General features: G+C 46.6%; 3 long non-coding RNA genes across 4 annotated transcripts; 2 read left to right on the plus strand and 1 right to left on the minus strand.

Annotated features, from left to right (window-relative positions):
• Nucleotides 1-368: 368 nt before the first annotated feature.
• On the minus strand, nt 369-7,635 carry LOC148665648 (uncharacterized). Of its 2 annotated transcripts, XR_015936892.1 has the most exons (5): nt 6,789-7,635; nt 4,319-4,555; nt 3,761-4,025; nt 2,866-3,134; nt 369-2,504 (listed from the first exon to the last, which is right to left on the minus strand). It is a non-coding gene; the product is annotated as an uncharacterized LOC148665648 (long non-coding RNA). The 2 variants fall into 2 exon arrangements; XR_015936891.1 differs by lacking the exon at nt 6,789-7,635 and having other exon boundaries at nt 4,319-5,958.
• LOC148665649 (uncharacterized) lies at nt 6,822-9,379 on the plus strand. The gene is made up of 2 exons (XR_015936918.1): nt 6,822-6,899; nt 7,631-9,379. It is a non-coding gene; the product is annotated as an uncharacterized LOC148665649 (long non-coding RNA).
• Nucleotides 9,380-22,529: 13,150 nt separating this feature from the next.
• Nucleotides 22,530-23,266, plus strand: LOC148665650 (uncharacterized). The gene is made up of 3 exons (XR_015936913.1): nt 22,530-22,664; nt 22,942-23,044; nt 23,226-23,266. It is a non-coding gene; the product is annotated as an uncharacterized LOC148665650 (long non-coding RNA).
• The last annotated feature ends 241 nt before the right edge of the window (nt 23,267-23,507 follow it).

Consider the following 23,507-nt stretch of genomic DNA (forward strand, 5'->3'; position numbering starts at 1 on the left):
AACAGATTAGGAACATCTATTCTACACAGGGGGACGTAGTAAGATCTGTAAATTATTCCATGTATTATAAGTACATGTGTACAGAACAAACACTGAGCTCTAATAAGCTGAATTGTCTATTGGTATCATTAACTTTTCATATGTTCTTAAGTAATTTGATTTGTTATAAATAATAATAATTGCTTACACTTATATAGCGCTTTTGTGGACTCTCCACTCAAAGCTCTTTACAGGTTAATGGGGATCCCCTCCACCCCCTTGTGAGCAGGGTGACAGCTGATCCACTGTGAGAGCGGAGGGAGTGTCTCCCTCTACTGCACGGACACCGGAATTCAGGGATTAAGCCGCACTTCCTTAGTGACCGTTGCTATGCACGACTTTCGTTTTTTTTTATTGCAACAGCAAAAATTCATACCGTACAAACAAGAATACATATAACATATAACACCAATAACACCGTCAGGGGCTACATACTGTAATACAATTGCACTTGACCAAAAAAAAGACTAAACAAGGTAAAAAAAAGATAAGGTCCACACAACTCTCACATTCTTACATTTAGAAATACTGTATTGTAGATAACTCCCTTTTGCCTATTTTAAACTTTTCAAACATGTGTCTCAGACCATTTCATTTAATCTATATAATAACGTGTAGTATTAATGATTTAAAAGTAACATACTTCAAGGAACTTCTTGAAGGAGACATACTGTATATATCTGTGCATACTCAGGGTTATAGTGCTACTTAATCACGCTGGCATGTATGGAATAAATAGTGGATTATAGTGACCATGCAGCTTGGTGTCGGTCACCAGAGTAATTAAACATAGCAGTAATTGCCTTTGCTCCTAACAAGGCTGTCAAGAAAGGATCGAGGCTGCCAGGGTTGTATAAATCTTGAATATACCTGCTCAATATCTGGAACTGCAGTCGACTTTCATGAGCGTAAGACATCATCCAAACTAGGTACTGTGTAATCATCGTGGTCGTAGCTCCTCTGTCATCCAATGGAAGCACAAGGCACCTGCGTTCAAGTCTTTTGTGAGGTCATGTGCATGCATCCAGGATGGATAGTGGTGTACCCTGCTAGTCCCATAAGGGACACACACACAGAAGAATATGCAGACTCCACCCCAACAGCACTCTGGGTCTGGACTTGAACCCGGGGCCTCTGCAGTACGAGGCAGCCAAGCAAAACCACTGAGCCACAGAGCTGTCCCCCAGGTACCTCCATATATATCCATATATGTCCCTCCATATATATCGAATAAGGAGTCTCAGAGGCTCCTTAACACAATTCTTGCTCCTTAACCTGAAGCACTGGACAATAATGAGACAGGCAAATTGCTATAAAATAAAATAAAAAGCAAACTCGAGCTAAATCTCTTCCTACAAAGTGGATGTCCAAAATCGAACAGAGTTTTAAAAAAATGCATTGCCATCTAGGACTACAACACCATGCTTTGACACCCCCAGGGTGGTAGAAACATTTGCCACATAATTACTCTGTAATCAGACTTCCTGCGGTTTCAATGTGAAATATACATCATTCAGCTCAAACGTTTTCTTGCTCTGTGGTGTTGTCATTGGAAGCTTATTAATATTCGTGACCAGCATTCATGTTCCATGCGCCTGAAGTGTGTTGCCATGTGAAACAGCTTAATAATAAAAATTAATAATAATCCCTTACATTTATATAGTGCTTTTCTGGACACTCCATTCAAAGCGCTTTACAGGTTAATGGGGATCCCCTCCAGCCCCACCAGTGTGCAGCCCCACCTGGATGATGTTCCAGTCCGCTCAGCACACAGAAGCTCTCAGTGGGGAGGGGAGCAGAGGGATGAAGCCAGTTCAGAGATGGGGATAATTAGGAGGCTGTGACTGGAAAGGCCAGGGGGGGATTAGACCAGGACAATGGGGTAACACCCCTACTCTTTTCGAGAAACGCCCTGGGATTGTTGATGACCACAGAGAGTCAGGACCTCGGTTTTACATCTCATCCGAAGGACGGCGCCTGTTTACAGTCTAGTGTCCCCATCACTATACTGGGGCATTAGGACCCACACAGACTGCAGGGTGAGCGCCCCCTGCTGGCCCCACTGACACCTCATCTTAAAATCTTTTTTAAAAATCTGCGGCCGGCAGAGGAATCCTACTCCGTTGGGCCCCTGAGCAAGGCCCTTAACTCCAACTGCTCCAGGGGTGCTGTACAATGGCTGACTCTGCACTCTGACCCCCAGCTTCTCTCCCTGTCTGTGTGTCTCATGGAGAGCAAGCTGGGGTCTGTGAAAAGACACATTCCTCATGCAAGAAATTGAATATGGCTAATAAAAGTGATCTGATCTTATCTTTGTGAAGATAGTGGTAAAAATGGCACACAGCACAGCTTCTTCTGGTGCAAGATGACTACAGCCCCTGCTGCCATCACACACAGAAGTGCCAGAATCACCCTGACATGCAGTCTGGAATCCAGGCGGTCAGAGTTCAGACATGCGGCATAATCTGTTATAGAGACAAGAAAAGTTTCAGATGTTATCTGCTGCATAACAAAAAGAATGTGACTCTGTTATCACCCTAGTGTGTGATACAGTATAATACACACTGATCTGCTCCAGACTCACCCCAGTGTGTGATGCAGTATAATACACACTGATCTGCTCCTGTATCACCCCTGTGTGTGATACAGTATAATACACACAGATCTGCTCCAGACTCACCCCAGTGTGTGATAAAGTATAATACACACTGATCTGCTCCAGACCCACCCCAGTGTGTGATAAAGTATAATACACACTGATCTGCTCCACTCTCACCCCCATGTGTGATATAGTATAACACACACTGATCTGCTCCAGACACTTACCCCAGCTCAGCGTGACGCTGTGGTTGGAGCTGTGATGAGTGACAGTACAGCTGTATTCCTCGATCTTACTCTCTCAGATCTCCACACTCTTCTTCAGCTGTCTCCGTTGGGTCTGAGCCCACTGGACCACACATCCTCTCCCTAGGTCTCTCCAGGCCTGAACAAACTGACCTCTATGACTCCAGGACTGAAGCCAGTGACCAGACAGGACAGAGAACAGCTCTGTGTGTCTCCCAGATGCTTGGAATAGACAAACACCTGAGGAGAGACTGAGAGGGAGACCGGAAGCAATGTTAACACACTGAGAATTAGTGTGGACACTGTGCAAGGTGAGGCAACATCGCTGCACAGACAAAATATTGTGTGGCTCCTTTCTGCAAACCTTTACAAGCACAACATGTCATTATTAGACAATTATACAAATCAAACACATTTTCTCTTTGTCTGTTTCTCAGGCTGGGACAGGAGGTCACACACTGTATTATTATTATTACTGAGAGACAGGCTCACTGTTCCTCAGGCTGGGACAGGAGATAACACACTGTATTATTATTATTAAGAGACGGGCTCACTGTCTGTTCCTCAGGCTGGGACAGGAGATCACAGTAGAACTGGAGCAGTGCAGACATGTCCTGTTCACACAGGATCACACAAGCTTCACATTCACACAGACACAGACACACACTCACACACGAGCCAATTTCCCATAAGCCAATTTACCCACCAGCAAGTGGGAGGAAACCCACACAAACATGAGGTGAAAATGCAAACTCCACACAGACAGCATCCCAGAAACTGCACTGTGCCACCCACTCCTCTGCACATGGGGGAACTCCTTGTGTAGAGCTTCTAGGTGCATTTGTCTCATATTGTATCTGATATCTCTCTGTCTCACCTTTGTGTGTTTTTTGTGTTTCTCTCTGTACTGCAGGAATCTCTTCAGTGTTTCCATACAGTCAGTCTCCAGGAAGAATCTGGTATACTGGTTTTTAATCTTGTTCTGGTTCCAGTCCCTTTGAGTGCCCTCTGCCTCCAGGGAACTTGCTCTCCAGGTCATGTTGTCCACCTCAAAGGACAGGAAGTCTTGTCCATTGAAGCTGTAGTGACCAAACAGAGCTACACTCCCTCCAGTCTACAGCCTTGCCACCTCTGGAGCGCATCTGGAGAGAGAGACCGAGGACACTGACACAGACAGAGAGACCAGGGACAGTGACACACACACAGAGAGACTGGGGACAGTGACACACTGAGAGAGAGACCAGGGACAGTGACACACACACAGAGAGAGCAGGGACACTGACACACACACACACAGAGACAGAGACAGAGACAGAGACAGAGACAGAGACAGAGACAGAGACAGAGACAGAGGACACTGACACGCACACAGAGACAGAGACAGAGGCAGGGACAGAGGACAGAGGACAGAGTACAGAGCGGAGGGCTGACTGACCTTTCCCCATGTTGCTCCTCTTCCTCAGCCTCTCCCTGCTCTCCGTCTCCTCGTGCTCGTAGTCGACGTCTCTGAGGCCGGCAGCTCCGCTGGGCCAGCGGAGCCTCCAGGAGGCGCTGTCCCAGTGAGAGACCGTCTGCTGGTCCAGCACCCTGGAGATCAGGAGCTGGGAGAGGAGCCCTGCCTCCGACACCGCTGTGGAGCTGTAGACCAGCCAGTGGGAGGCTGAGGCGCTCTCTGTGTGCGGGGGAGTGAAAGGAGAACGGCGCTGTTTCCTTAGCACTTGAGTGCGGACCTTTTAATTTCAATTCAATTTATTTGGATATAGTGCCTTTCACAACAGGTTGCCCCAAGTGAACAATGCAAGTGACACTGTGTGAAAACAGAACAGAAGAACAGAAGACCAGTAGACAACAGAGGAGAGGAACCAAAAACTCCTTAGTATGGAGAAAAGAAACCTCTGGGGGTCCATGGTCAACTGGCTGCCCATCCCTTTTGGGCATTCTAACATTATACAATTAAGAAAAAGAAAATAAATGAATGAGGGTATTAATCCACCCGTCCATCATGTCTTCTGTGTGTCAGTACTCCATGCAGATCTCTGTCGAGCAGCAAACTCCTCCTAGACGATAGCTATATCCAGACAGATAGCGCCCATCTAAGACACTGAAGAAATGAAGTTCCTTTCACTCGCTGGCCACACACTTCTGAGACGAGGAACAGGCCTGGCGGCTCCTGTTCTCTAAGGGAGAATTTCTTTTTTACTGGGGCTATCCGAACTTTTCTCAAGAGCTGGTTGACAAACGTGTCGTCGTAATTTTAGACAGACAATCAGACACACACCTACTTGCAGGCAGTCAGTCAGATAGAGTAAGACAGACTCTCGCAGGCAACCAGTCAGACAGTCAGACAATCAGACAATCAGACACACACCTACAGTACTTGCAGGCAGTCAGTCAGTCTATCAGACAGACACAGGCAGATAGTCAGACAGACAGACACAGGGGGGCAGTCAGACAGTCAGACAGTCAGACAGACTCTCGCAGGCAGGCAGTCAGACAGTCAGACACACACCTACAGTACTTGCAGGCAGTCAGTCAGTCTGTCAGACAGACACAGGCAGACAGTCAGACAATCACACCTGACACCTGATACCTGAAGGCTCCTTGGCTGAAATGTTGTTTTCTTTCTTCTCTTTTCAGCATGGAATAAACCTATTCCTTTGCAGCCTAAGCATGCTGATGCAGCTACCCCACCTGAATTAGTCAGACAATCAGACACACACCTACATGCAGGCAGTCAGTCAGTCATACACACAGTCCTGAAAAAAGAGAAGAAAAACATTAATAAAAAAACCATCCAAACCGTCCATCCATTTTCTAACAGCTGTATCCAGTCCAGGGTCACAGGGAGGAGCTGGAGTCTATCCCAGCAAGCAACAGGCACAAGGCAGGGTTCACCCTGGACAGGACAGCAGTCCATCACAGGACACGCACACACACCCTGGACAGGGCACCAGTCCATCACAGGACACACACATACACACACACACCCTGGACAGGGCACCAGTCCATCACAGGACACACACACACACCCTGGACGGGGCACCAGTCCATCACAGGACACACACATACACACACACACACCCTGGACAGGGCACCAGTCCATCACAGGACACACACATATACACACACCAAGAAGTCAATTAACCCCCCAGCCTGTCTCTGGACTGGGAGGAAACTGGAGCACCAGGAGGAAACCCCCACAAACACAGTTCAGAACTCCACACAGACAGCACCCCAGGTTCTGAACTGATCCCAGGGCAGGAATAACAACCACTGAGCCTCCCCCAGACATCTATACCTTTTATTTGTACGGAAAGTATTATATATAGAGACATGTAAATATCACTTCTCGAACCTGTTGTTTCCAGCTTCCTGTAAAGTCGTGTGGAAAGTTGTTTATTTCTGATACGAAGTAGGACTGAAACTCCGAAGTAATGAAGACAGAAGTCGGTTCAACGACAAAAGGAGTCAGGCGCCTCTGAAGTCCGCCTACGCGTCAGAAACTGGTGCGCGTTTATGCCCTGGCCCGCTGTCATTGTTTTATTCGGTTATGCAGTTTAACATATTTTTAAGTTAAAGAGAGCTCTCTACTTCCGTCTCTGGACAGGTTTACGATGATGATACACGCGTTTCCTTGTTCTCTGACTGGCCATGCGGCGGCCATGTGACGAGGAAACGGGAGAGAGCAGGACAAAAATTAAAGAGAGAGAGAGAGACGGTGGAAATGTGACAGTTAAAATAAACTGCCAGAAGAGAATAACCGTCTCCGTCCCGTCCCTCTCCCTGCAGGCGGAGTGTTTAGTCACCGCCGACCTCACGTACCCTACAGCAGTTAGTGAACAGGGCACTAGGTACTACTGAGCTTCCGTCCGGACTAAGCCCGGAGAGGACGGCGGTTCACTCACCCGTGGGGCTGCCCGGACCCGGATTCCCGTCTCGGGTTTGACAGCCCGTCTCCTGCGGAGCCGGAGCGGACTGGCGACGCGTACACCGGCCAGGCAGCAGTTTAATCGGAGGTTGTAATCGTGGGGGGGAATTTAACCTTACGAGAGTTTCTTCTGTTACATTTTTTTTCTGTTAGGGAAATTCATATTACAGGATAATGTACATTTACTATGTAAGGCGTTTAAAGGTCGAGGAGAGGTTGGGAAAGCCCCTGAAACCCAGTGCTGGAAACGTCCGTCTCCACTAGGTATAGAATGCGCTCTTTACACGTCATTCACAGGCGTCACGTTACTCGGGCAACGGAGGTACGCTTATCCTCGGTGGGCAAGTTGATGTAATTCAGTAAAGCTGGAAAAGATACTCAGACACGTTAATTTATCACCTGCATATATTAACAAAGTTATTTTAGATGGGCTTGCAGAACTATATCTCTAAGCATTTAAGTTCCAATGTTAGATTTAAGGCGTTTGATATTATGTTATACTGTGCAAGATGTAATGTGGAAGTTGACTGTTTACATTTGATCTGTTAGTAAAACTGGCTAGATATCGGAATCACAAAACAAAACGGCCCATTGATACCCCCTCCTTTAACGCTTATAAAATGGAACTGCAATATCACTTAAACTGTATTATGAAGATGAAAAATAACAATGTTAAAAAACAATAGATGTATATAAAACTGATTTATAATAACCTCTAGCTGCGTATTGCTATGTGTGTGTGTGTGTATTTTTTTTGTTCACATATTTTTTGGATATCTTTCCTCCCTTTGTTTGTTTGTCTCTCTCTCTGGGCTGCAGAACCCGACGGCATACCCAGTCGCATCCTCAGAGCCTGCGCCAATCAACTGGCGGGTGTATTCACAGACATTTTCAACATGTCTCTGGCCCAAGCCGTAGTCCCCACCTGCTTCAAGACAACCACCATCATCCCAATACCAAAGAAAACCACAGTGACATGTCTTAATGACTACCGACAAGTGGCACTAACACCTGTCATCTTGAAGTGCTTCGAGAGGCTGTTCATGAAGCACATTAAGGACACCATCCCAAACACAGTGGACCCGTACCAGTTTGCCTACCGGTCCAACAGATCCACAGATGACGCAATCTCCATTGCCACACACACGGCCCTATCCCATCTGGACAAAAAGAACACATACACAAGACTACTATTCATCGACTTCAGCTCAGCTTTTAACACTATCATCCCAGAGAAACTAGTCAAGAAACTCTGGGTGCACTGGGTCTCAACGCCACCCTCTGCAACTGGATTCGGGACTTTCTGACAGGCAGACCTCAGGCTGTCAGGCTTGGAAACCACACCTCCAGCACACTAACTCTGAACACTGGGGTCCCCCAGGAGTGTGTGCTTAGTCCATTGCTCTACTCCCTCTATACCCACGACTGTAAGGCCAAACACAACACCAACTCCGTCATCAAGTTTGCCGATGACACCACAGTTGTAGGTCTGATCACAGACAATGATGAGAGGGCCTACAGGGAGGAGGTCAATCTCCTTACAACATGGTGTGATGACAACAACCTCACCCTCAATGTCAGCAAAACCAAGGAGCTGATCGTTGATTTCAGGAAACTGCAAACCGGACATGCCCCTATCCACATCAACAGGACTGAAGTGGAAGGGGTCAGTTACTTTAAATTCCTTGGTGTCCATATCACCGAGGACCTCACATGGTCTCTCAACACCACCTGTCTGATCAAGAAAGCGCAACAGCGCCTGTACTTCCTAAGACGGTTGAAGAAGGCTAAGATATGTCCCCAGATCCTCACTAACTTTTAAAGATGCACTACAGAAAGCACACTGACAGGCTGCATCACAGTGTGGTATGGCAACTGCAGTGCTGCTTACCGCAAAGCCCTACAGTGGGTGGTGAAAACTGCCCAGTCCATCACTGGGGTTACCCTCCCATCTATCCAGGACATTTATGACAGACGGTGGTTGAGGAAAGCTCTAAGCATAATCAAAGACCCCACACACCCCAGCGACAGACTTTATGATCTGCTACCATCTGGAAAACGGTACCGGAGCATTCGGGCCCGGACTACCAGACTCAGAGACAGTTTTTACCCCTGCACTATCAAACTGTTAAATTCCCAGCCTCTCTCACTCTTACCTCACCTCTCACCTATGATCTGAACCTCACAGTGCCTTCTTTCTTTCTTTCTTTCTTACCAAAAACCCAAACACACATTGAAAATCTACCTCTACCATACATGTCAAAAGCTCACTCCCCATAATTTCTATCCCTTTATTTTATTCTGTTGATGCATATTTTTACACACAACCTGTTACCTTACCTGTTTTGCACATTGCCTGTTGTTGGTTTTTTGCACATTGCCTGTTGTTGTTTTTTTGCACATCGTCTGTTGTTTTTTGCACACTGCCTGTTGTCTCTGTCTTTCTTTTGCTACACAATTGTATTGTTGCTGTTGTTTTCTTATGTCCGAGAGCTAGCTAAATAGCATTTTGTTATACCATATACCATTTATATGAGTGTAATGACAATAAACTTGAACTTGACTTGACTTGACTTGATTTGATGCTGAACTAAAGTTTGAAAATAAGAACTCGCTGCCTCATTTTTTTCCGGGTTTTCATGGGTTAATGAGTTGTCAGAACGTCTGAGCATCTTATGGGTCGCTTGGAGGTGTTGTGTTACAGTGCGTAAAAAAGCTTGGAGACACCCAGATGTGCCTGAACACATCTAACAGTCACGTCTCATTTACTTATATCTTCATGTGCCTTAATTTCAGTTCCCTTTCTTTCTACAAGATGCTTACCTCAGAAAGGGGGCGCAGGTGTCAGTACTGGGAGTCTGGTGTCCTGTGTGTGTCCTCTGTGTCTTCTGTAATGGACTGGTGTCCTGTCCAGTGTGTGTCCTGTGATGGACTGGTGTCCTCTCCAGGGTGTACCCCGCCCTGTGCCCGTTGAATGCAGGAGAGGCTCTGGCTCCCCCGCGAGACGATTTGATTTTGGAAAGACAAAGTTTTAGAAGCTGATCGAAGATCCTGAAGAGTGCTTGAGCTGGTATCGCTCTAGGTTGAGCCTAGGGGGTTAAGAGACTCAGTTCCTGAAGCCTGTCAGTGTGGGACTCTCCCTTCAGACTTAAGAGACTGAGTTCCTCCAGGCTGTCAGGGTGGGACATTCCCTTCAGACTAAAGAGACTCAGTTCCTGCAGCCTGTCACGGTAGGACACTCCCTTCAGACTGAAGAGACACAGTTCCTCCAGGCTGTCAGTGTGGGACATTGCAGCCTGTCTTTAGTCTCCTTCAGACTAAAGAGACTCAGTTCCTGCAGCCTGTCAGTGTGGGACACTACCTTCAGACTAAAGAGACTCAGTACCTTCAGTCTGTCAGGGTGGGACACTCCTTTCAGACTGAAGAGACACAGTTCATGCAGCCTGACAATGTGGGACACTCCCTTCAGACCAAAGAGACTCAGTTCCACCAGGCTGTCAGTGTGGGACACTACCTTCAGACTGAAGAGACTGAGTTCCTCCAGGCTGTCAGTGTGGGACATTCCCTTCAGACCAAAGAGACTCAGTTCCTGCAGCCTGTCAGTGTGGGACTCTCCCTTCAGACTGAAGAGACTGTGTTCCTCCAGGCTGTCAGTGTGGGACATTCCCTTCAGAATAAAGAGACTCAGTTCCTGCAGCCTGTCAGTGTGGGACACTACCTTCAGATGAATGAGACTCAGTTCCTTCAGTCTGTCAATGTGGGACACTCCCTTCAGACTGAAGAGACTCAGTTCCTGCAGCCTCTCAGTGTGGGATTCTCCCCTCAGACTGAAGAGACTGAGTTCCTCCAGGCTGTCAGTGTGGGACATTCCCTTTAGACCAAAGAGATTCAGTTCCTGCAGCCTGTCAGTGTGGGACTCTCCCTTCAGACTGAAGAGACTGTGTTCCTCCAGGCTGTCAGTGTGGGACACTCCCTTCAGACTAAAGAGACTCAGTTCCTGCAGCCTGTCAGTGTGGGACACTACCTTCAGACTAATTACACTCAGTTCCTTCAGTCTTTCAATGTGAGACACTGCCTTCAGACTGAAGAGACTCAGTTCCTTCAGTCTGTCAGGGTGGAACACTACCTTTGGACTAAAGAGACTCAGTTCCTGCAGTCTGTCAGTGTGGGATACTCCCTTCAGACTAGACTCAGTTCCTGCACCCTGTCAATGTGGGACACTACCTTCAGAGGGAAGAGACTCAGCTCCTGCAGCCTGTCAGTGTGGGACTCTCCCTTCAGACTTAAGAGACTGAGTTCCTTCAGTCTGTCAGGGTGAGACACTCCCTTCAGACTAAAGAGACTCAGTTCCTGCAGCCTGTCACTGTGGGACACTCCCTTCAGACTGAAGAGTCTCAGCTCCTGCAGCCTGTCAGTGTGGGACTCTCCCTTCAGACTTAAGAGACTGAGTTCCTCCAGGCTGTCAGGGTGGGACTTTCCCTTCAGACTAAAGAGACTTAGTTCCTGCAGCCTGTCACTGTGGGACACTCCCTTCAGACTGAAGAGACTCAGTTCCTCCAGGCTGTCAGTGTGGGACATTGCAGCCTGTCTTTAGTCTCCTTCAGACTAAAGAGACTCAGTTCCTGCAGCCTGTCAGTGTGGGACTCTCCCTTCAAACTGGAGACTGTGTTCCTTCAGGCTGTCAGTGTGGGACATTCCCTTCAGACCAAAGAGACTCAGTTCCTGCAGCCTGTCAGTGTGGGACTCTTCCTTCAGACTGAAGAGACTGTGTTCCTCCAGGCTGTCAGGGTGGGACACTCCCTTCAGACTGAAGAGACTGTGTTCCTCCAGGCTGTCAGTGTGGGACATTCCCTTCAGAATAAAGAGACTCAGTTCCTTCAGCCTGTCAGTGTGGGACACTACCTTCAGACTAAAGACACTAAGTACCTTCAGCCTGTCAGGGCGGGACACTCCCTTCAGACTGAAGAGACTCAGTTCATGCAGCCTGTCAATGTGGGACACTCCCTTCAGACCAAAGAGACTCAGTCCCTCCAGGCTGTCAGTGTGGGAAACTCCCTTCAGAATAAAAAGACTCAGTTTCTGCAGCCTGTCAGTGTGGGTCTCTCCCTTCAGACTGAAGAGACTGTGTTTCTCCAGGCTGTCAGTGTGGGACACTCCCTTCAGAATAAAGAGACTCAGTTCCTGCAGCCTGTCAGTGTGGGAGATTCCCTTCAGACTAATGAGACTCAGTTCCTTCAGTCTGTCAATGTGGGACACTCCCTTCAGACTGAAGAGACTGTGTTCCTCCAGGCTGTCAGTGTGGGACATTCCCTTCAGAATAAAGAGACTCAGTTCCTTCAGCCTGTCAGTGTGGGACACTACCTTCAGACTAAAGACACTCAGTACCTTCAGTCTGTCAGGGTGGGACACTCCCTTCAGACTGAAGAGACTCAGTTCCTGCATCCTGTCAATGTGGGACACTCCCTTCAGACCAAAGAGACTCATTTCCACCAGGCTGTCAGTGTGGGACACTACCTTCATACTAAAGAGACTCAGTACCTTCAGTCTGTCAGGGTGGGACACTCCCTTCAGACCAAAGAGACTCAGTCCCTCCAGGCTGTCAGTGTGGGACTCTCCCTTCAAACTGAAGAGACTGTGTTCCTCCAGGCTGTCAGTGTGGGACATTCCCTTCAGAATAAAGAGACTCAGTTCCTGCAGCCTGGTAGAGGTGGCCGTGTTCAACTGTGCGCTCAGGTCAATGTCAACCAGGGTGAAGCTCTTTACCCAGTGACACTGACTTTGTCTTTTCCTGCAGTGGGGCAGGCAAAGCTTTATTCCTGTGCTGAAAGGACAAGAAAAGAGACACAAAGTTTCGGCCGTGGAGCCTTTTTCGGTTGTGTGTAGCCAACACGTTGTGTCTCTTTTCTTCTCTTTTCAGCGTGGAATAATCCTTTACCTGCTCCTCTGCAGCCTACGCAAGCTGACACAGCTCCCTCATTTCTTTACCTGCCGGTCTTCATCTACGCTTACCGTAATCACAACGAGTCAGAGTAACGGTGACACTTTCCCCTGGGTTCAAACACCGTCGCTTGTTTCTTCAACAGAACGCCAAATGAACGACTACTACTCTCTGGCCAAGCCTCCGGGGGCAGACGGCAAAGGTGAGGCTCCAGTCTGCTGAGACACGAACTCCGGCAGACCAGAGTGTCAATACGAGTGTGAACAGTGAGTCCTGTTGTTCTGTACAGTGTCAATACGAGTGTGAACAGTGAGTCCTGTTGTTCAGTACAGTGTCAATACGAGTGTGAACAGTGTCAATACAAGTGTGAACAGTGAGTCCTGTTGTTCAGTACAGTGTCAATACGAGTGTGAACAGTGAGTCCTGTTCAGTACAGTGTCAATATGAGTGAGAACAGTGTCAATACGAGTGTAAACAGTGAGTCCTGTTGTTGTGTACAGCGTCAATACGAGTGTGAAAAGTGAGTCCTGTTGTTCAGTACAGTGTCAATATGAGTGTGAACAGTGAGTCCTGTTGTCATGTACAGTGTCAATACAAGTGTGAACAGTGAGTCCTGTCGTTCTGTACAGTTAATGTAAGTGTTGTTTAAGTGTTAGTATAAGCGATGACCTGTATAGTATAAGTTAACGTAAGTGTTGACCTGTATCCTGTTCTTTACAGACATCACACAACCAAACAGTGATGTTGAGTACGCCACCATCAACAAACCGAGAGCAGCACAAAGTGAGGACTTTTTTAACTGTTAACCACAGTATAAAACCTGCAGAAGTAATGAGAATGAAACAACACTGATAGTGAAAAAGAGATTTTGTACAATACACATTCTAGTCAGATTTAAATACCCAGAGATCTGACTGTTGAAGTAGTAAAAAAATGAAATATCTTTTTTCTGCATACAGGTTTTCTAAAAACTGAAGAAAGGTTAAAAACAAGAGAAGGTTTTTCGTTTTTTCAACACTGTCTGGTAGTTAGTGATTAATTGATCCCATGATTTAATCCAGCTGTGTCTGGAGAGAATCCAGGGTATCAGCTTGTTCCCCTCTCTGTGTACAGTAGAGCCTCCTGTCCTGACTGGAGGAGCTCACCCAGCTGTGTCTGGAGAGAAGCCAGGGTATCAGCTTCAACAACATAGCTGGGCAGCTTGTTCTATACACACCCCACCCTTTGTGTAAAGAAGTCTCCCATTCTTGGTTTTATTTCACTGTTCACTATAGGAGAAGAATGCTCTGGAGCATTTTTCACAGTGTGAGACTTCTCTGTGTGTCTCCCTGAACACAGAGTCTGACTGAAGGGTCACTGACCTGCAGGAATGGGAGAAAACCAACCTGGAACAATTCTTCCACGCCAGCGAAATTCTGGACCTCGTCTGCTTGGAAGTCATTAATCTGCCAAAGAAATAGCAATGTCAAATAACTCAGTCAGCAAGTTCAACCGACACGTCTTTCTTTCCATCTCTGTGTGTCCAATCTTTTTACAACCCGTCTCCTATCAATCCCACTGTATTTCATTTACTCTTCCTCACTCTGTCTCCCGTCCGGTTGTGTCTACTTAAAACTGAGGGATTCTCTGTGATCTCCTCTCTCTCGCTGTGTCTCCTGTCCTGTGTGTTTATATGTTTGTTACTGAGGTATTTTCTGTGATCTCCTATCTCTTATTGTGTCTCCTGTTTTTCAGTGTTTTAATTCTTTTAAATAATTTAGTTCATTCCTCTCTCATTCACTGTGACTCCTATACATTCTGTGTTCAGTTCCTATGACTTGCCTCTTGCATCAGCGTTAGCAATATAATGCATATATTTAATTTATAATTATTTATGTGTAACCTTGATAGTTTGATCTTAGCTACAGTTAGCATAGATGACAAAATATAATTTAATTAAAAGGATGATGAGCTCAACATCTGTGCATGTACAGTATAATTAACTGAAACATACAGAACATCCTGCTTTAGCTAGTCTCTCGCTGGCGGGATCGCTTATCGGAGAGTCCACATCTCAAGGAGATTCTGCAGACTGGACACTGTAGGACTGGCACTGTGGGAGGGTGGTACTGTATTTCTGCCTGAATGCCGGAAATCACTCAGGATTTCCAGAGAGACTCCTGTAGCCTTAAAGCATCACAATCACAGGCCTCAGCATTGCAACTGTATAATATCAAACACCCAAACACCCTGAGGCGAGGCCGACCGGTCTGAAGTATTACTTGTAAACACAAGGCACAAGGGAACCTGACTTTATCAGGAGGCCACTTAGTGCAGAGGTGGGGCGAACAGTCAGTTTTCTGGGGAGAAAAAAAAACAAGACCAAGAATTAAGCGTACTGAAAGGATCATGGTGTGAAAATCTGGCCGAACCCACTTGGCTGAGGAGGAGGAGTGACCAGGGGACAGCTGCACAGGTAGAGACGGGGTGGAGGAGGGATGCGAGGGAGAGAGGGGGATCACGTGCAGTATTCACAGTGTTTCAGGAGAGGAGTCAGGAGTGAATGCTAAAATACTGACAACCGCCGAGTCTGATTGAACTTGGCTGTTGCCATTCCTCCCGAACTTTCATCACAAACTCCTGTCTTCCTGTGGTGTCTCTCAGGAAGCTACCATGTTTCATTGGCTAATAAGGCCCCTCTGTAGTTGAGATCCCTGTTATACCCATCTAGAAACATGCAATCAACATGTTATTAATGGAGCAATAGTTACAACGTTATTTCACACCTCTAACCCTGCACTAGGGGGCGAGCCTCAGGCTTGGGCCAGGACGAGAGGTGGGTTATGTTACAGTCATGCTTTCTACCCCTTATACTGAGCTCAGAAATAGAACAAGCAGACATCTCATGAGCAAATCGCTCCACATACTGTATAAGTAAGGCTACTTGTCTAGACAAAGCTCAACAAAAATAACAGATTCACATCCTAAATATCATAAAAATGCAAAAACCACATGCTTGTAATGCAAACGTACTTGAATAAGGAAAAACTGTTTTAAGATAAGATCAACTTTATTTGATGTCCTATCCCCCTAGTGAAAACTTTTTATGGACACACATTGCTTCGGCTAATCTGAATACATCACAAAATATTACACATCACCTAAATTACACATTACGTAGTTTGTTACAAAGTAAGCCGTTACTGACACAGATTTATTTACCCTGTTTAAATAGATAAGGGAACATGAATATTAGCATCAATTTGATCTACATCTGGGAACCCTAAAATGTTTTCAAGAGAGGAGAAGTTGATATTCAGAATTGAGAATATGAAAGTTATCTGATATAATTTTTTTCTGCTGTCCAATCGAGGATTGTTCAAAAAGTATCTGCAAGGATACAGTACAGTAGGCTATCATAATACTCATTACATTTTTTCTAAGTATATATGCAGGATTTGAAATGTATATGCACTAAACCTCACGTTCCAACTACAAGAATACTGTGTATATTTCTTTAAGATAAACTGTAATACTTACAGTGCCTTGCGAAAGTATTCGGCCCCCTTGAACTTTTCAACCTTTTGCCACATTTCAGGCTTCAAACATAAAGATATAAATTTTTTATTTTATGTGAAGAATCACCAACAAGTGGGACACAATTGTGAAGTGGAACGAAATCTATTGGATTTTTGAAACTTTTTTAACTAATAAAAAAATGAAAAGTGGGGCGTGCAAAATTATTCGGCCCTTTTACTTTCAGTGCAGCAAACTCACTCCAGAAGTTCAGCGAGGATCTCTGAATGATCCAATGTTGTCCTAAATGACTGATGGTGATAAATAGAATCCACCTGTGTGTAATCAAGTCTCTGTATAAATGCACCTGCTCTGTGATAGTCTCAAGGTTCTGTTGAAAGCGCAGAGAGCATCATGAAGACCAAGGAACACACCAGGCAGGTCCGTAATACTGTTGTGGAGAACTTTAAAGCCGGATTTGGATACAAAAAGATTTCCCAAGCTTCAAACATCCCAAGGAGCACTGTGCAAGCGATCATCTTGAAATGGAAGGAGTATCAGACCACTGCAAATCTACCAAGACCTGGCCGTCCCTCTAAACTTTCAGCTCAGACAAGGAGAAGACTGATCAGAGCTGCAGCCAAGAGGCCCATGATCACTCTGGATGAACTGCAGAGAACTACAGCTGAGGTGGGAGAGTCTGTCCATAGGACAACAATCAGTCTTAAACTGCACAAATCTGGCCTTTATGGAAGAGTGGCAAGAAGAAAGCCATTTCTCAAAGATATCCATAAAAAGTCTCGTCTAAAGTTTGCCACAAGCCACCTGGGAGACACCCCAAACATGTGGAAGAAGGTGCTCTGGTCAGATGAAACCAAAATCGAACTTTTTGGCCACAATGCAAAACGATATGTTTGGCGTAAAAGCAACACAGCTCATCACCCTCAACACACCATCCCCACTGTCAAACATGGTGGTGGCAGCATCATGGTTTGGGCCTGCTTTTCTTCAGCAGGGACAGGGAAGATGGTTAAAATTGAGGGGAAGATGGATGCAGCCAAATACAGGACCATTCTGGATGAAAACCTGTTGGAGTCTGCAAAAGACCTGAAACTGGGACGGAGATTTATCTTCCAACAAGACAATGATCCCAAACATACAGCAAAATCTACAAAGGAATGGTTCACAAATAAACGTATCCAGGTGTTTGAATGGCCAAGTCAAAGTCCAGACCTGAATCCAATCGAGAATCTGTGGAAAGAGCTGAAAACTGCTGTTCACAAACGCTCTCCATCCAACCTCACTGAGCTCGAGCTGTTTTGCAAGGAAGAATGGGCAAGAATTTCAGTCTCTCGATGTGCAAAACTGATAGAGACATACCCCAAGCGACTTGCAGCTGTAATCGCAGCAAAAGGTGGCTCTACAAAGTATTAACGCAAGGGGGCCGAATAATTTTGCACGCCCCACTTTTCATTTTTTTATTAGTTAAAAAAGTTTCAAAAATCCAATAGATTTCGTTCCACTTCACAATTGTGTCCCACTTGTTGGTGATTCTTCACATAAAATAAAAAATTTATATCTTTATGTTTGAAGCCTGAAATGTGGCAAAAGGTTGAAAAGTTCAAGGGGGCCGAATACTTTCGCAAGGCACTGTATTACTGTCATTCCCCACGACATTCTTAAGGCAACTGTTCATACTTTTGGGGGGGTCTCTATGTTTCTACTATTTTGGAATTTTGTTCAAGATCAAATTCGGTATGGATTAATGAGTTACAAGCAAGTCAGTCATTCCCACAAAGGGCATTCAAACAAAGCAACAGCAATACAATAAACCTGACAGGAGCTACTTTAACACTCCACACTCTATCACACTTCAATTCTCTCAACAGACAGTTCGGGCAGAGCAGGAATTTCAGTTTTTCAGCCAAGAGACAGATAAAGTAGACGACCGCAGCTACTGTCTGCGACGCAGTGTGGGGTGAATGATACAGGGAGTAAAAACCTTTCAGATGAGCTGTGATCACAGGTTTGGAAAACAAAGGAAACAAAACTGGAAATTAGACAATCTAACCACCCAGCAAACACAGCTGAATGGATAAGAATACCTGTAACTTAATAATCAAATATAAGGTAACGATACGACAAATCACAGGAGAAAATATATCAAATAATGAGAAAACAGGAATATAACAGTAGAGCAGATATCTGATATGTAAATAGACAAAAGGAAAGATCAACACATAAGGCCCCAAATCAGAGTTTTTCCATTGAAGATATTCTGGGCTGCCTGGTCACCCCTACAGCAGACGCACTCACACAGCTGTGCACTTTCATAATGTCCTATCACTACTATCAGCTGCTGCCAGTGACTGTGCAGGGTGCCGGGAGCCATACAGGGTGTAAAGACCTTTCAGACAAGCTGTGCTCAAAGGATAGGAACGCAGTGTGTTCTGAAAGACACCAGATGGCGGCCAGAGGGCACCAGCTGTGAGCTCTTGGGGAGACTCCATTTACCCCACATCTGTTCTGCAGCGAAAAAAGAGGGTGACGCTCCCTCTGGTAGGGAAACAGGCACTCAGTGCTCATACTGTAACTTGTTCTGTGTGGTGGGAATATGTTCCTATAGTCTATAGGCGATGTAAAGGAAGTTGTAACCCCTCTGTCCCCTCTTCCGAACGGAAACAAGGAGAAGGGAACCAGAAAGAGTAACTGAAAGAGTTCCGGCTGAATTTATGTTGGATTGAAAGCAGGAGGTGTTTCTGCCAGGGTGGAGCCACTGTTAGGAACAGCTCACTGCCCAGTCTCATCCCATTTATAATAATAATACTTTAACAACTCTAAAAGTGGCTTCTCAAAGTGAGTCTCAGTAAGAAAACAAAAAAAAAGATAGGAGAAACCAGATGTAGTACCATTAAATTCAAGGGATTAGAAGTGTAATAGAAGATGGAAGGGAGCAGACAGAGGGATCAACCAATGAAAAAGCTTTTCTGAAGACGCAGGCATTGAGTTAATGTGCAAGTTCTCAGGCAAGGTGACTCTCTGATGTCCTTCCTGCACTGTTCCCACTGAAACCCCCTGACAGACACAGGCAGGAGAGCGGAAAAAGACCCATATGCGTAGCGGCGAGACAGGAAAAAGGCCCGGGCTCCTTAGTGCAAAGAGTTCAGGAGTGCCATATAGATACCTATGCCCTCAGGTAGCGGACGTGGGGCCACCTGGGGCTAGACGGGTCTCAGGACATCCGAACGTCCATGCTAAGCGAGGGCAGAGTGCAAGACCCGGAAATATATAGCCCAAGGGAAAGAGAGGGACTGGAAGGACAGCAGGCAGGGAACTAGGGACAGGACAGAGAAGGAGCGCCCTCTGGCTGCAGAGGGCGTGACACACATCACACAAACAGCTCAGCTGGAGAGACGCCCTGACCAACCGACACACAGCACTGAGGAGGTGAGGCTCAGGGCAGAGTGACTCCTCAGTGTAGAGCCTCCTGCTATTGAGACAGTAGCTACCTGCAACTCTGCAAGAGATATAAACTGGTACAAGAGTCTCTAAAATTAACTACAGATCCTCTTGGTCTGAAATATTAACTGCTGAACAGTCAGGCTCCTGTTTGTGTCTGTAGGCAGAAGAGACACAAGATGAGAGAGGAGAGAGAGTCAGAGAGAGAGACAGGTTAGAAATGGGTGTGTGAGAGAGAAAGACAGGTTAGAGATGGGGGTGAGAGAGGAGAGAGAGAGACAGGTTAGAGATGGCAGTGAGAGAGGAGAGAGAGGAGAAGATAGAAATATTGGTGTACCTAAAGAGATGGGGCATCTGTTCTTCAGGAGTGTTTTAGCCTCTGTGGTCACTGACTGAAATACTGTCTCTTAATTACTTGAAGAAATTATTTATTTTAACTAAGAGAGATATCAGTATTGTTATTTATTTACTCCCTATGTTGGTTGTTTGTTCACCTATTGTTTTTTTAACAAATGTATTTCCTTCATGAGTTTAGTTATAGAGAACGGACAATCTGTGTTTGTAGGCAAATCAGAGGGAGAGAAAAAAGAAAGACAGGAGACAGACAGAGAGGAGATAGTAAGTGACCAGGAAATTCAGACATCATCAACTACTGTACATTCCAAAACACTGCGTATCAAACCACCAAATCAGGCATCAACAGGGCTATAACAGATTTAAATCACATATTTCAGAAACCAGCCTCAAAATTTAAAATTCAAAAGAATGAATACAAAACGAACTCAAGAAACAAGAGCACAAGAAGAACGGTTTGATACAGAGTGCAGAAACGCTAGAAAACCACTGCGAGAACAATCAAACCAAAAACACAGACAACCACACAACACAGATATGCACCTCACCTACTTACTGTGAGATGATAAAACACCGCAAACACAACGTGAAGAGGAGAAGAAGCACACACATAACCGGACAGCTCTCGGAAAACCGAGGAATCGATAGATCAAAAAGTTTCTATTAAAAATGGAAGAATTTAAATAAACCAAAACCAGAAGAATTGGCAAGCCAAAATGGATCAATCTGGAAAAACTATTTTAAACATCTCTACTATTAGAAAGAAAACACAGACACATAAGACCAAAACAACATACATGAAAAACTGAGAACTTTCAGATCAGCTATACAAGACCTAGACTCTCTGACCCAGAACAGGGTCAGCAGCAGAGCCTGGCACTGCTGGGGCAGTACTGTCAGACCTGGGCACTGCCAGCCCATCTGGACCCAGAACAGCAGAGCCTGGCACTGCTGGGGCACTGGACACTGCTAGCCCAATTGGACAAGACCAGAGTCAAGAACATTTCCTTAATGCTATCAGCAGGGAAGACAGGAGAGCAGGATGAGAATGAAGGAATCCACTGTTGGGAATCTCTCCCAGCAGTGCAGAGTCTGGTGTTTTTGAGTGGAAGTGGGGGGTCCTGACAGTTTAAACGGGGATCAGGATCTCGAGAGTATTCCCCAGTCTCCACTGGTGACCGATCCACACCAGCCAGGGGGATCAGTAGCAGCCCAGCAGGGCTGAGTTAATTCAGATCTGACTGAACCCATTAGCGAGACCTGAGCACACCAGTGACCTGTAAGAACTGTGTCAGACGTGTCTGTGCTGTGTCACGCAGGAGGATTCGAACCCGGAGCCGAGAGAGACGCTGTGTCTTCACCTCTGAGCAGATCTGCTAGGATTGAGAGGAAGGGGCTGGTGTTTCTCTTCCTGGCAGATGAGCCTGTGACTCTGCTCCCAGGTCAGGCAGCAGGGCGCTTGTGCAGGACTGGGGGAGTCCAGCAGCCCCTGGGCACGCGTCTCCAGTCAGCCCCTCAGCTCTCATCCACTGCAGAGAGAGAGAGTCTCTATTATTCTATTATTCACAGCAGCGGTGTGGGCGTCCAGAGAACCAGACAAAAAAACACGACCACAACACCAACATGCAGGTGGATGCTGCACATTGGTGATTGTGGAGGGGAGTCCCAATTACCTGTAAAGTGCATTGAGTGGAGTGTCCAGAAAAGCGCTATATAAGTGTAAGCAATTATTATTATTATTATTATTATTATTATTATTATTATTATTATGAAATTTGCATAGATAATCAAGTGCTAAGGATATGGCTGCAGGTATGAATGAGATCTTAGATCTGTTGGTTTTGAAGTTGTGGTGTCGGTATCTGCATTCTGAGGGGAGTAACAGAAATTCGATAAACAAGGGGGGCGAAGGATAGGCACAGATGGGTATTGCTTCACACAAAACACGAGACTGAGAGATGGTGATCAGCACCAAGGGCCCTCTGACACAAGGCTGCCCAGTTCTTCCTCACACTTGGATCCAGCAGATCCAAACACAAGGACTCAGACTTAAATACACAGCCGCTGACACAGAGGTAGAGATCACCCACAGGCAACGATACCAGTCACGCAGAAACAGGGTCTAAAATATTCTCCGGCACAAACATTAGGACCAACTACAGAGCTGCTGCTTCTCATCAAGCAGCGAGGACAGCACTGGGCGCGTCTTCCACAGGGATCTGAGCTAGAAACCCTCCCAGTGACCCACCCCGGCTCAGGATGGCTTGGTTTGTATGAGAGGTCAGGAAAAGGGGCTGAGACGAACCGCCTGTGTAAAAACACAGCACAGGAGGACCTGGTTCCCCCAGGTCATTATTGTAAGATGGACAGTGTTCAGTCTGTCTCACTCAGCAGATCCAGCTGCATTGTCAGTGTCACCACACACTCACACACGTCACCTGACCTCACTGATGCCTGTTGCCCCAGACCCACAGAGGAGGAAGGGGAAGAGGACCATCCAGAGGCTGAAGAGCAGACAGCAGATTTGGAATTACACCAAGGAGACTGGGGTTCCCCCAGGAAGGGAGCGTTTCAGACTCCGAGACAGACTGTTCCAGATGCTGAGAGGTGGGTTATAAACTTCCTGTCCTTGATCCTCAGGGATTCAGATCCAGGCCTTATCCAGGGGCTCACCAGGAGAGACGGAGCAGATCTGCTCTCCGACACAATGTTTCAGAGCTCGAACCCGTGTTGTTTGAATCCAGGGGTGTTAGCGATGTGTCTGAGGTGCACGCCGGTGCTGTGTGAGCTGTCCTACAGTGCAGCAGGCCTGAGTGTTGAGTCATTGAGCACAGCTGTAAGCACACAGCCTGGCGCTCAGCGCTCAGTCCATCTGTGTCTGCAGATGGAGGACCTGCTGGCCCAGCGGGGTCTCCTGGGGAACCACACCCTGCACTGGAGGGAGCAGGCAGACGGACAAGTTTTCTATCCAGCGGAAGAGGGAGGAGGTGAGTCTGAGACCCACTGCCTGAGACAAGACCCGCTGCCTGAGACAGGACCCTCTGTCTGAGACACGACCTGCTGCCTCAGACAGGACCCACTGCCTGAGACACGACATGCTGCCTCAGACAGGACCCACTGGTCCTGACAGGACCCGTTGCCTGAGACAGAACCCCCTGCCTTTGACAGGGCCCGCTGCCTGCAACTGGACACGCCGCTTGAAAGAGGACCCTCTGCCTGCGATTGGACATGCTGCCTGCTGAGACAGGGCCCGCTGCCTGAAAAAGAACCCCCTGCCTGTGACAGGGCCCGCTGCCTACGAGTGGACCTGCTGTCAGGTGTGATTTAGAGAAACAGGTCACAGGCAGCATTGAGATGACTGAACACTGAACCCTAGCACTGTGATCAGCTGTGTCAGTACAGGGTGTGTGTGTGTGTCTGTGTGTGTGTGTGTGTGTGTGTGTGTGTGTC

This window comes from Lepisosteus platostomus, chromosome 5 (assembly GCF_059453375.1).
Source record: "Lepisosteus platostomus isolate fLepPlt1 chromosome 5, fLepPlt1.hap1, whole genome shotgun sequence".
NCBI classification, from domain to species: domain Eukaryota; kingdom Metazoa; phylum Chordata; class Actinopteri; order Semionotiformes; family Lepisosteidae; genus Lepisosteus; species Lepisosteus platostomus.